Genomic DNA, 12,181 nt, shown 5'->3' with positions numbered 1-12,181 from the left:
TCACACAGGCAAACAGGAGGCGGGGCTATCACACACAGGCAACAGGAGGCCTGGCTATCACACACAGGCAAACAGGAGGCCTGGCTATCACACACAGGCAACAGGAGGCAGGGCTATCACACACAGGCAAACCAGGAGGCGGGGTTTATGCTCTACAGCTGAATCAAGGAGACAGCTTTAGCTAATGATGGCAGGAGGGCTCACTGTGGGGGAGCAGTCTTCAGGCTGTACACATCTGGGGTGGGGCTATGGTGGTCATTTTCTTCACACAGTACCAACATTGTCTTTCTCCCGTGAGTCTATTCCATGCCAACAGCACACATTTACTCAGGACTTCTTCTGCTCCCTGCGCTTCTGTAGACAGACTTTTTCTGTCTCGCCTGCCAACTCCCAAATAACCACATGAAGACTCCTTATTAATTATGAAAGCTTGGCAGATAGCTCAGGCTGGTTTCTATCTAGCTCTTATATGTTTATTAATTTACTTGTGGCCACATCACTCATGGCTTGTTCCCTCTTCTCCTACAAATCCTGCTTCCTCTGCATCTGGCTGGGACGCCTCCCTTCTTCCTAGCATCTTCTCTGCCCCCCAAATCCTGCTTTTCATTAAACCAATCTGAGAGACACATCTTCACAGTGTACAAAAAGATTATTCCACAACACATTTTTTTTGTTTTGAAAAAGGGCTTTGTGTAGCCCACACTGGCCTTGAACTCTTGATCCTCCTGCCTCTTCCTCTAATGTGCTGGGATTACAAGCATGTACTATCACATCCAGCTTTTGTTATTTTAGTTATGTTTTTGGTGTGTGTGTGTGTGTGTGTGTGTGTGTGTGTGTGTATGGTATATGCACATGTGTGTACAGGTGTGTGTGCCTGTCCATGTGTGGAGGCCAGGGGAGAGTGTCCGGGGTTCTACCCTGTTCCTTTGAGGTGGGGTCTCTGCCTGAATCTCAAGTTTTACCTTTTGTTTACCTCTAGCTAGGCTGGTAACCAGCAAGTCCCTTGTCTCTGCCTTCCCAGCTGGGCTGCACGTGAGCAGGAGACACTCCAGGTTTGCTAAGTGCTTACTGGGATCTGAACCCGGACTCACATGGTTATGCAGCAAGTATTCAATCACTAAACCCTCTCTTCAGCCCTGGCCTGTGACTTTTGAGATAGGGTCTATCTTAGGGTTTCTATTGCTGTGAAGAGACACCATGACCAAGGCAACTCTTATAAAAGAACACATTTAACTGGGAGGCTGTCTGCAGGTCAGAGGTTGAGTCCATTATCATCATGGTGGGATATGGTGGCATGCAGGCAGACATGGTGCTGGAGAGTTGAGAGGAGAAAAGAAGCTACATCTTGATCCAAAGGCAACAGGAAGTGAACTCAGATACTGGGTGTGACTTGAGCATAGATGAGACCTCAAAGTCTGCTTCCACAGTGACACACTTCCTCTAACAAGGCCACACATAATAGTGTCTCTCCTTTTGGGGGTCATTTCCTTTCAAACCACGACAGGATCTCACTGTGCAGCCCAGGCTGGCCCACAGCTCAGAGGCCCCACGTGCTGGGTGATGGGATTGTCCTGCCTCACACATCCTGCCAAGGCAACAGCCCTGAGCTCAGTTCATGGGCCCTGAAACTGGGCCCATGGATGGTGCAGGAGCAGCTGCTTGCCCCCTGGACAGGTAGGCAGGCTGGCACCTTCACCCCCCAGGCAGGTTCCTGAACCTTTGCCCTTCCTCGTTAGTTAGTCTGCCCAATCGATCTGTCCCATCCATTTGCTAATGGCAAATAAGAGGAGAAAGCTGAAGTTCCGGAGTGGCCTGCCCGTCAGGGGACAGAATGGGCAGGGCAGGACCAGCTTTCTGTTTGTAGATCTCAGTTTCTATAAACCTGTTCTGTTCCTTGATGGACCTCCTGGCTGAACTGCAGGGAATGTGAACTGTGCCTTCCTCAGACTGCATTTCCCCCCAGTGGCAGCAGCCTCCTCCAGAAAGCCTTCCCTGACTGCCAGCCCACAGGGTCTTCTGGAACTCCATCATCAGGAGAGGGTGCCTAGGACCCGCCATCTAGCTAGATTGCTCTTTCCCAGGGGCTGTTCACTGCAGAGCCTATACCCGACCCTGGGTTCCATCCCCAGCACTGCAAAGACCCAAAAGCTAAGCATGTGATGGACTGGTGTAGGCACTGGAGTTGCCGGGGTCAAAGCCTGGGCCAGGACATCCCTAACTTCTAGGGCAATTAAACAGTGAAAGCAGAGACAGGAGATTTATCCAATGAGGCCACATCAGAAAGAGGGATAGAGAGGTCCTGTGACAACTTGGGGTCCGCACTCCTCAAGTACATCTTCAGGATCCTGACATGAGGTTTAGGTTTAAACACAGGGCCAGTGGTCCGTACAGCTGAGTGGCCCTGATCAAAGTATTGTTCCATCTGGTCTTAGTCCCTCCTGAAGGTGGCCTGCCAAGTTCAGAACTATGTAAAACCTCTTCCTGGGAGACAGGGTTCTCTGGCTACACCGGGCTTCAGCCTTTTATTCCTCCAGCATGAGATCCCTTGGGAACTGCAGTTTCTTGGGGACCACTGTAGTCTGACAGCCAAAGGAGGGCAGGAAGATGGACACAGTGTCTTGCTTGGCTCCTGTAGGACGGCACAGTATCTTCTGGGAGGAGAGCACCATAGGCTTTGACTGCCCAACACAGGACAGTCACTTTTGTAGTTACTATGAGCCCCAGTGTTTCTCCAGAGATCAGAATTCTGGGGACTCAAAGGGCTTGAGAAGCACTAGGTCAGAGGTATTAGCCGAGCGCTCACTTGGGTCCGACCTGGCCTCCAGTGGAACCCTGAAGCAGCTGACTCACTCCCTAAGCACGGCCTCTCTCCCTCTGTCCTCTCAGGGTCAAGCTTGCTGAGATGTGGAGTGGTGTACAGGAAGCCAGTGTGTGCTGAAGCTGGAGCAGGTGGGTGCTCCCCCAGGCTCAGGGTCCAGGCCTGGGGTCATTTCCAGAAACAACCTTGTGTGTGGATGTTGGGCTGGGCTCCCTGGTCACAAGTATGCTGTGTCCTCTGACCACAGGTGTCCCCACCTAAGTCAGCAGACATTGCCATGGAAACATCCCAGGAGTTACCTGAGCATTTTTTTCTTTCCTCCCCTCTCCCACGTGTCCAGAGAGGGAGGAGCCTGACCTCTCCAGTGGATTTCCATGTTTACAGAGGCCCCAGAATGCTCACATCACTCTTCTGGAAGATCACCTGACCTGACTTTCAGAAACAGCCCTGGGTGGAAGTCTGGGCAGGACTTACAAAGATTGGTCTGGGAACACAGTGGTCTCTATAAAGTTTTTGTGATGCCAGGTGGTGACTCCACAGCTACCAAGGGAAAGATAGAGCCCAGTGACTGTTGAGGTGTGTGTGTGTGAGAGAGAGAGAGAGAGAGAGAGAGAGAGCTGCTGTTCTCAAACGATGGGAGGGTGGAGGAGGCTTTGTTCTTACTTAGCCACAGGTTTCCTGGTGTTTCCTGGCAATGGTTGGTGGTAGATTCTTCACAGGCCTGGCTCTGGCCATGCTAGAATTAATGAAAACACAGGACCCCCAGCTATGCCTGAATATCTGATAGGCAATGGCTTTTTAAAACTATGTATAGTTTATTTATTTGTATTTTTATGTATATTGATGTTTTATATGCATGTGTGTCTATGTGAGGATGTCAGGTCCACTGGAACTGGAGTTACAGACAGTTGTGGGCGCCATGAGGGTGCTTGGAATTGAACCTGGGTCCTCTGGAAGAGCAGTTAGTGCTCTTAACCACTGAGCCCATCTCTCCAGCCCCCACAAATGGCTTTTTAAGTGTATCGTGTGTCACACTGAGGTAATTGTGGTACTAGAAATTAACCATTGTTTACCTGGCATTCAGAATGAGGTGGGCATCATGTGTGATACCCTGTCACAGGTCTGTGATCCAGCACCTGGGAGCTCAAAGCAGAATAATTGCCAAGAGTTCAAAGCCAGCCTTGGCTGTGTAGTGAGTTACAGCCTGGGCTATATAGTAAGGGGGCTTTTGGGTTCTTAGTCTCATTAATAAAAGAATTTAAGAGTGGACTCAAATGGAGGCTGGAGGACAACATTATCAGAGCATAAGAAAGCCCTCCAGGGCAGGCAGCAGGCTAGTCGAAAACCTTAGCAGCCGCTGGAAGGCGGAGGTGCAGGAAGAGAACAGGAAAGGCCTTCCTGTTTTGGATAAAATGGCACAGAAGTCAGCCACGTGGCAAACAAGTTGCTTCACGTCAGGGAGGGAGCTTTGGGGAAAGACAATATATTCCCAGTCTGTTTCCTATTGCTGTGGTAAAACACTGGTCTGACGTAACTCAGGGAAGGAACAGGTTTGCTTCATCTTCCATCTCTCAGGTCACACTCCACCACTGAGGGAACCTGGGGACCAGAGGGGAAGCAGAGGCCACAGGACTTGTTTCCCATGGCTTGCTCAGTCTGCTTTCTTACATCACACAGGCCCCACCCACAGTGGGCTGGGTCCACCTACATTACATTAATCATTAATGAAAATGTCCCACAGCTTGGCTACAGGCCAATCCAATGGAGAAGTTCCTCAGTTGAGGTTCCTCTTCCCAGATCAAGATGACACAACTAACGGTCACAGTGTCACAATGAGGAAGCCCAGGGTGCTAGGGAGGGCGTGCTTCGAGAGGAGATGGAAGAGAAGGAGGTTAATTCAGAAAAGCAAGCAGGTCACAGAGCTGTGCGGCTGTGCGGGAGAGCACTCGGAGCCAGGGATTCTGGGGAGGGAATTGCCTTATCTCATTAAAGAGATAAAAATAAAATTACCTTATCCTATGAAAAGGGATATCATGCTCCCCCTTTTCAGACTTAATTCACTTTTTTTTTCTTGTATAAAAACCCTTACGTAGTAGCCACAGTGGGAGCCTGGGTCCTCTGAACAGAGACCCTGGTGTGGGTTTTCACAAAATGGCCACTGAGTTCCTGATGAGGAGACTTTGTGAACACAGTCTCTTTCCAGAAGTCAGGGGATCAGGGAGTTGTAGGCCTTAGAGATGGCATCAAAGGTGGCCTTGGTAGTGCCCAGGGTGGGAGTCCCCCTGGCTGATATGTAGCAGTCATCAATACTGGCCAGCAGCAGCAGCTTCTTGGGGACAGAGGCAGAAATGATGCCAGTGCCTGGGGTGGGGGAATAAGACAACATAGAGCCACAGTGGCCGGGCCTCTTGCACGGAGCAGGGTAGGGCTTGCCAATCTTGTTTTCTCAGTGGCTTCTCCATAAGGATGATGAAGAGCTTGACCAAGATGATGGCCCCTCGGATGGCAGTGGCTACGTCCTTGGAGCACTTAATACCAAGACCAACATAATCATTGTAGTCCCCAATAGCGACAAAAGTCTTGAACCTGGTCCGCTGGCCAGCCTGAGTCTGCTTCTGCACTGGCAAGATCTTCAGAACCTCATCCTTTGGGGATGTGCCCAGGAAAAAGTCAGTAATCTCAGGTTCCTAAATGGGCAGGGGAACAGGCATATCTGCTCCAGGAACTGATCTTCATGTCCTGGACCAGGCGCCCAGGTTGGTGATGGGCTTGTCTTCAGCTTTACCTCCATGGGGCCCACGGCCTTGACCATGGTCACAACTTCAACTATAACCAAACCGCTGCTGAGTCTTCCTGGGTCCCCAGGTCCTCTGGGCCCTCCCACTGTACCAGGGTCATCTGCCATTTGGTGTTTTCCAAAGAAGAAGAAAGTGTGCCTGTCTCTTTAGCATGACTAAGGTGAAGAGTGAGTCCTTCCTCAGTGGTAGTGTGTGAGTGTGTGAGCCAATGTTAATTTTAATTAGCTAGGCCTTAGAGATCCAGGAAACAAAAATGCCCCTGCTCTGCAAGTCCCTTGCCCAAGGACAGACAGTTCCTGAGATGCTGGGGGCTTCTGTTTATGGGAGATAACAAGCCACCTGTTTTCACTCTCTTAGACAAGTTTGTTTGATCCATCTGCACCAGATATTCTTGATTAAATGTGGGCAGAAGATTCGTAGTTAGGGAAAACATCAGGATATGTGCTTGCCCTGATTGGACCTGACGGGAAATGCTATGAATTACGGGTTTTCCTTCTTAAACCCTTGCCAAACTTGATTCTGGGTTATTTTCCGGGAACCTGGGTATGGACCTGGCCAGAGCCCATCTCCCTGGCCAGTATTTAATTGAAGCTTGCTTCAAATTTGGTTTTAAACAATTGATCTCTGTGAGTTCGAGACCAGCCTGGTCTACAGAGCTAGCTCCAGGACAGGCTCCAAAGCCACAGAGAAACCCTGTCTCGAAAAACAAAAAAAATAAATAAATAAACAATGGTAATAGTCTTATTCTCTATCAGTGAGATTAACATGGTCCCTTAGCCAAGTGATTGTCATGGCCCCATTGGAAGTCTCTACAAAGGCCAGAGATTTTATTCTCTTGGCCAGAACTCTAATAGAACTCTGTACACCACACACACACACACACACACACACACACACACACACACACACACACCCTCACAGCCTGCTGTACCACTCCTGGGTGGATACTGGAAGGACTGTACCAAAGATGCCCTCTTATCAATGTTTATGGCTACTCTATCCATAGCTGACAGGAAATAGCAGCAATCAAATATGCCCATCAACACAGGAATGAACAAACAACATGTGGTATGTGCACGCGGTGGAATTTCATGTATCTGCAAAGAGAAATGAAACCACGTATGTGCAGGGGATGGATGAAGTTGGAAATCATGTTTCGTGAAATAAGCCAGCCTTAGAGTGACAGAAACCCCATGTTTTCTCTTACACAGTGAACCTAAATTTAAAATTGTATATGTATGCATATATGCCTCTATTTGCATATATGCTTCTATTTATATATGTGTACATGCATATCTATATAAACATGTATATCCTTATGTGTGCATGTATGTCTATATATCTATGAGCAAATTATATACATGTGCCCACGTATGTCTATATTTGTATGTGTATCATCTACCTATGCATGCATATATTCATTTATATATGAGTGTACATATGCCTAACTATATATGTGTGAATGTATTTCTATCTATATATGTGCATGCATATCTCTACATGTGTATTTGCTAGCTAGGAAATGGGAAAGAAGGTCTTAAGGAAGGAGAAGGCGATCTCAAGGAAGAGGGTGGCAAGAGGGTAGAGAAGGCACTATGTGGAAGAAAGAAGGGTTCTGGGAGGGGATGGATGAGGAGGGCAGCAAGAGGGGACAAATGAGAACAAAATGTGGTGGCATCAGATGTGAAGCCATGACAGTGCAGCCCCTTGTTCTGTATGCACCCTAAAAAAACCTAGCTGAAGGGAGGAATGATCACGTGCACACCACCACCACCAGCACCAAACTGAACCGGGCAACGTGCCCAGAAAGCAGGATTGCCAGCATGGTGAGGACCTCCCTGGAGTTGCCCACCCCACCTTAGATGCAGAAGGGTGTGGTACTTGATGAGGACTCTTGTTTGTGATTCGGCTTTGTTCTGTCTTCCACACGCCTGTGGGCCACCGAATCACACGCTCACAGACCCACAGAAGAGTGAGGACCTGGTCACACAGGGCACCTGGCATTTTCTGGGATATTATGGGCTACCTTGAACAGGTCTGTAGGTTTGACCCAGTGAACTCTGTTTCAGAAGTGTCCCCTGCTGTTGTGCAATATACAACTGGTTACAGGCTAACGGTGACCCTGCTTCCACTTGCTGGCTTTGATAGAGTTTTCTCTCCCAAACATTTCTTAAACAGAGCAGCCAAAGGTCACCCTGCCATTTGTCCTTCATCCTATGGAAAACCTAATAACCTGAGACAGCACAGTGGCAAGGTCTGAACGGAGTTCAGCACCTGGGTGGCCGGGTACAGAAGGCTTTTGATTCTCGGTGCCGATGTGACGTCTGCGGGCGGGTGCTCCCTGCCCACTACCCAGCATGCAGCTCACACTGGAGCGCTGGGTTGCAAATTTCATGCCTGCCCACCCGTTCCCTACATCCTCTTCCAACCCTCACCCGTGCCCACCCCCAGCCTAGGCATAATTTTAGAAACTTAATAGATGGTGGCTGCATTCTTGGCCCTGAGCCTGTGGGGGTGGGTCCCAAAAGGAGACAAACCTTTCTTTCTTCAGCCTTGTTGATTGAGATCCTCTGTCTTCCCCAGGGGCTGGCTTCTGAAGGGCCATTGTATGAGGACAGCTTCTTGCACACTCGACTCTTTGTGGTCCCCACCACACTGCCCTGTCAGTCTGGATGGCCATGCGGGGTAGTGACAGTTGTTAGTGGTCTTCCCCAAGAGCCCCAAAGCCAACAGTAGCAGTGGGAATAGACTTGGAGGACCAAGATATTGATGGCCTTGGGGCCACTTGTCATCATTCATTCATTCATTCATTCACTTATCTAGTCAGTTAATTCATAGTTTGTTAGAGATTAGATCTTGTTTGGTAGAATTCACTCTATAGCCCAGGCTGCCCTCAAACTCACTGCAACCCTTCTGTCTTGGTCTCCTGAGTGGTGGGTTTACAGGTATGCCTCACAATGCAGGAACACTTTGTTATCTCACTACCAGAAATGGCAGGGCACACTTGTGTTTGGGAAGGGCAGATTGGAGGTGGATCAGGCCTGATGCTTGGCCACAGGGAAGGCGTCAGGGTCTGCTGATTGCAGGGACTCGACCCTTTCTGGAACCAGCCTTGGCAGAATTCTGGGAAAGAAGGATGTGGTGGGAAGGAGACACACCCAGAAGCTGGGTTAGAGCCCGGCATCTGAGGCTGGCTCTGGCAGGACGCACCCACTTCTTTCCTCGTCTTCCACCCCAGCCAGCGGGACCACGTCATGCCCATTTCGAGATGGGGAAGTCAAGGCTCTGCTAAAGTTACTCTTTTATGATCACTCACTCAGTACCCTCCATATCTTATTTTAAAAAATCTATAACTTTATTGAGCTACAATCCATCCATTAAAATGACAGCCAGCCCTGCATCACTCACATAGTCTGCTGTCAGTCTTTCCGTACTATTGCTTCATCTCAAATAAAGACTGTCTTGTTTCTTTTGTAAAGATAAGTAAGCAGCCAGTAGCCTTGAGGAAAGCACAGTTAGCTCCTGGTCCTTTCTAAAAATTCCATCTCATAAAGACCTTGATTTTCTTAGCTGCCCCTGTCTGGTCCCTGTGGTCCCCCATGGGCACACGCCCTGAGCCTGCTGGCTCTGCTCTTCCTTCCTTCCAAGCTGTGTGGTGGTTTAGGGTTTCAGATGTCATGTGAGACACGAGTGCTTCACCTCATGTGTCACTGCAGTGAGGAAGCCTGGGCATTTGGTGGTCAGGCCACTGTGAGGGATGCACTCATGAACTCTGAGCACAGGTTCTCGCGTGGATGGGGAATTCTGAGCTGACTTCTCAGATTCCTGTTCATGCTGTGGCCATCCTCCCCAGGATAACTTAGGTAAATCTGGCTGTTGCTGGATGTAATTGCACAGGCCTGCCTTCCTAGCACTTGGAAGTTTGCGGTGTATGTGTGTGTGTGTGTGGGGGGGGGAATCAGTTCAAGGCCAGCCTGGATTTGTCAAACACACAGACAAATCTGACTTAGGAATTACTGCCCCAAATCAACTTCTTTTCTTTGTGTTCTCTACTTGCAGAGTGATGTTAGCCACAGGTTTGGCCTCTACGAACTCTACTGAAGAACAGTTAAGAAGCAAGGATCCTGTTCCATCCCCTGGAATTGCAGAAAGAGCCAGGATGGTGAGAACTCTGTGTCTGAGATGCTTGGAGGGGCTGTGTAGTGACACCGGCTATGGCTTCACTTGGAGGGCCCCTGCTCAGGGTCTAATGGTGCTGTGGTAAGTCCCTTAACCTGTCTCCAAGGAGCTGAGCTTTTGCTTGGCATCACGCAGAAACATCTTGGGTTACCATGGCAGTGTGTGGTATGTATATTCATGGCATCTATTAGATAGAGGCCAGGAACAAACATTCCACAACACACTGCCACCTGACAGGAAGCACTTTACCCGAAGTGTGAACTGTGCCCAGCTGGGGAGCTTGTCTTGTAACGTATCCATGGCTTGTATGTCTATACTCTTGTCACTCCCTGGCATGAATTTGAGGTCACTTACAAAGATGCCAACGAAACCAACAGGAAATGAGGAAATTGTGGTTAAAATTAACCCGAAGCAAGAAAATTAAACAAAACACAAGGGGGATGTGCCGAGGCTTTGAGCTTCCTAGCAGCCAGAGCGAAAAGAACAGCACAATCAATTTTGAGATATATTTATTTTCACCAGCTTAATGTTAGAAACAGACAGAGATCTCAAGGGCCTAAATGATTCAGGCCTGAGTTCTCCTGTGGGTCAGAACAACAGCCTGGAGCCGATATCACTGTCTTCAACAGCAGCTATGCAGGGCAAGCATGGCATGGGCAGAGGCAGAAGCCAGTTAGATGTAGGGGGCTGTCCTTGGATCACTTGCTCTGGTGTGCGTGTCACTGTCTCAGCTGATTGCAGAGGAGCGATGGCAGATGACAGAGGGCTTACTCCCTAGGAGCTGTGTGTGGGATGTCTCAGAGCTCGGTTTCTTCAGCCACATAATAGAACTTGTAATAGCCCCCAGCCATTGTGTATGTAAGGATGAACAGAGACTGAGTGCCTCAGCTGGGAGAGCACTTTTCTAGCATGCACCAAGCTCTGGGTTCAGTACCAAGTAGCACATAACTGTCTTCCAGCACTAGAGAGATGGAGGCTGGGGGATGGAGGGAGACCTTGTCTCAAATGGTGGCTCTGACATCCCAAGTTCAATCCCTGAATCCCACAATAGCAGGGCGAACTGACTCTTGAAAGTTGCCCTCTGACCTCTGCACATGCAGTGTGGAACTGGTGCGCACTCTCCCTCCCCCCCCTCGTGCACACAGACTAATACTAATACTAATAATAGTAGTAGCAGTAAATCAAGAGAAATTTAAACAGGCAGGTGTGGCGGCACAACCTGTAACTCCAGCACTTCCAGGCAGAGGCAGGCAGCTCTGTGAGTTGAAAGCCTGCCTGCTCTACATAGAAAGTTCCTGGCTAGTCCAGGATAAATGGTGAAACCATGTTTCAAAAACAAAACAAAACAAAAACAAAGCAAATAAAAATAAAACAAAACCAAGATCCATCCAGTGGCTGAGAGGTTCTTGGTGTTAGGAACTAGGTGGCTCCCAGCCCGCACCCACCCCTCCCAACGCACTCCAGGGACTCACCACCAGCTGCCTAGTATGAGTCTCCTACCCCGTATAAGTTCCCTGTCATCATGGCCCACTCTCTCCCTCCCCCACACCCCTAATAAATCTCCTGTGTGAGATCTGTTTCATGGTGTGATTTCTGCAGCATTCCTTGGCTCTCAAGGGATTTCTGTGGCATTCCTTGGCCCTGATCCTCCAAAGTACTGTGCCACTCACCCCTAACAATGGTGCTGTGTGGCTGATAGGACACCCTGTGCCTGTGCTCACCACCGGGGTGACACTCAGACCCTGTCACTTGTCTCACAGATGCACCTTCTTGCCCACTGATTACTTGGCCCACCATCTGTCACCAGCAGTCAGTATGATCCCTCTCCATGGTATTAACGCTTCCTCGAGTCTCTGGTACTCTTGGAGGCAGAAGACCCACCTCTGACCCTTTCCCTGTGGTGAGGCTTTGCTTTTTATCTTGGCGTCTGCCTTTTGACTTCATTTGGAAGATCTGGTACCAAGCACCGTGTCTCCTTGGGCTTTTAGCCCTGACCCCTATCCAGTGAGGTGATGACCCCCTGAATGGCTAGTTCCCTTGAGCCCTGGGGATGCCTTGGAATTCAGGTCTTGGACCTTCCCCTCTTTCTCAGCCATGGAACCACATCATACATAGGAAAACCTAAGCCTCTGCTGGACCCTGACCTGAAGGGCTCCAAATTTATTCACTTAACTTACGTTGATGGATCTGTAAGTTTGTTCCCAGGTGGGAGCCAGAGCTAGCAGGAGGGGAGAAGCAAAGGAGCAGGCCAGCTGCAGTGTGCCCACATCCGCACACACCTGCTCTCCACTGCAGCGAGCCCACACCCGCACACACCTGCTCTCCACCGCAGCGAGCCCACACCCGCACACACCTGCTCTCCACCGCAGCGAGCCCACACCCGCAC

General features: G+C 49.5%; 1 pseudogene; it reads right to left on the bottom strand.

Annotated features, from left to right (window-relative positions):
* Window positions 1-4,903: 4,903 nt before the first annotated feature.
* Window positions 4,904-5,723, bottom strand: LOC101986072 (annotated as a pseudogene).
* Window positions 5,724-12,181: the final 6,458 nt, after the last annotated feature.

This window comes from Microtus ochrogaster, chromosome 7, assembly GCF_000317375.1.
Source record: "Microtus ochrogaster isolate Prairie Vole_2 chromosome 7, MicOch1.0, whole genome shotgun sequence".
NCBI classification, from domain to species: domain Eukaryota; kingdom Metazoa; phylum Chordata; class Mammalia; order Rodentia; family Cricetidae; genus Microtus; species Microtus ochrogaster.
The sequence above is the reverse complement of the archived record's forward strand: the minus strand, read 5'-3'. Positions and strand labels throughout refer to the sequence as shown.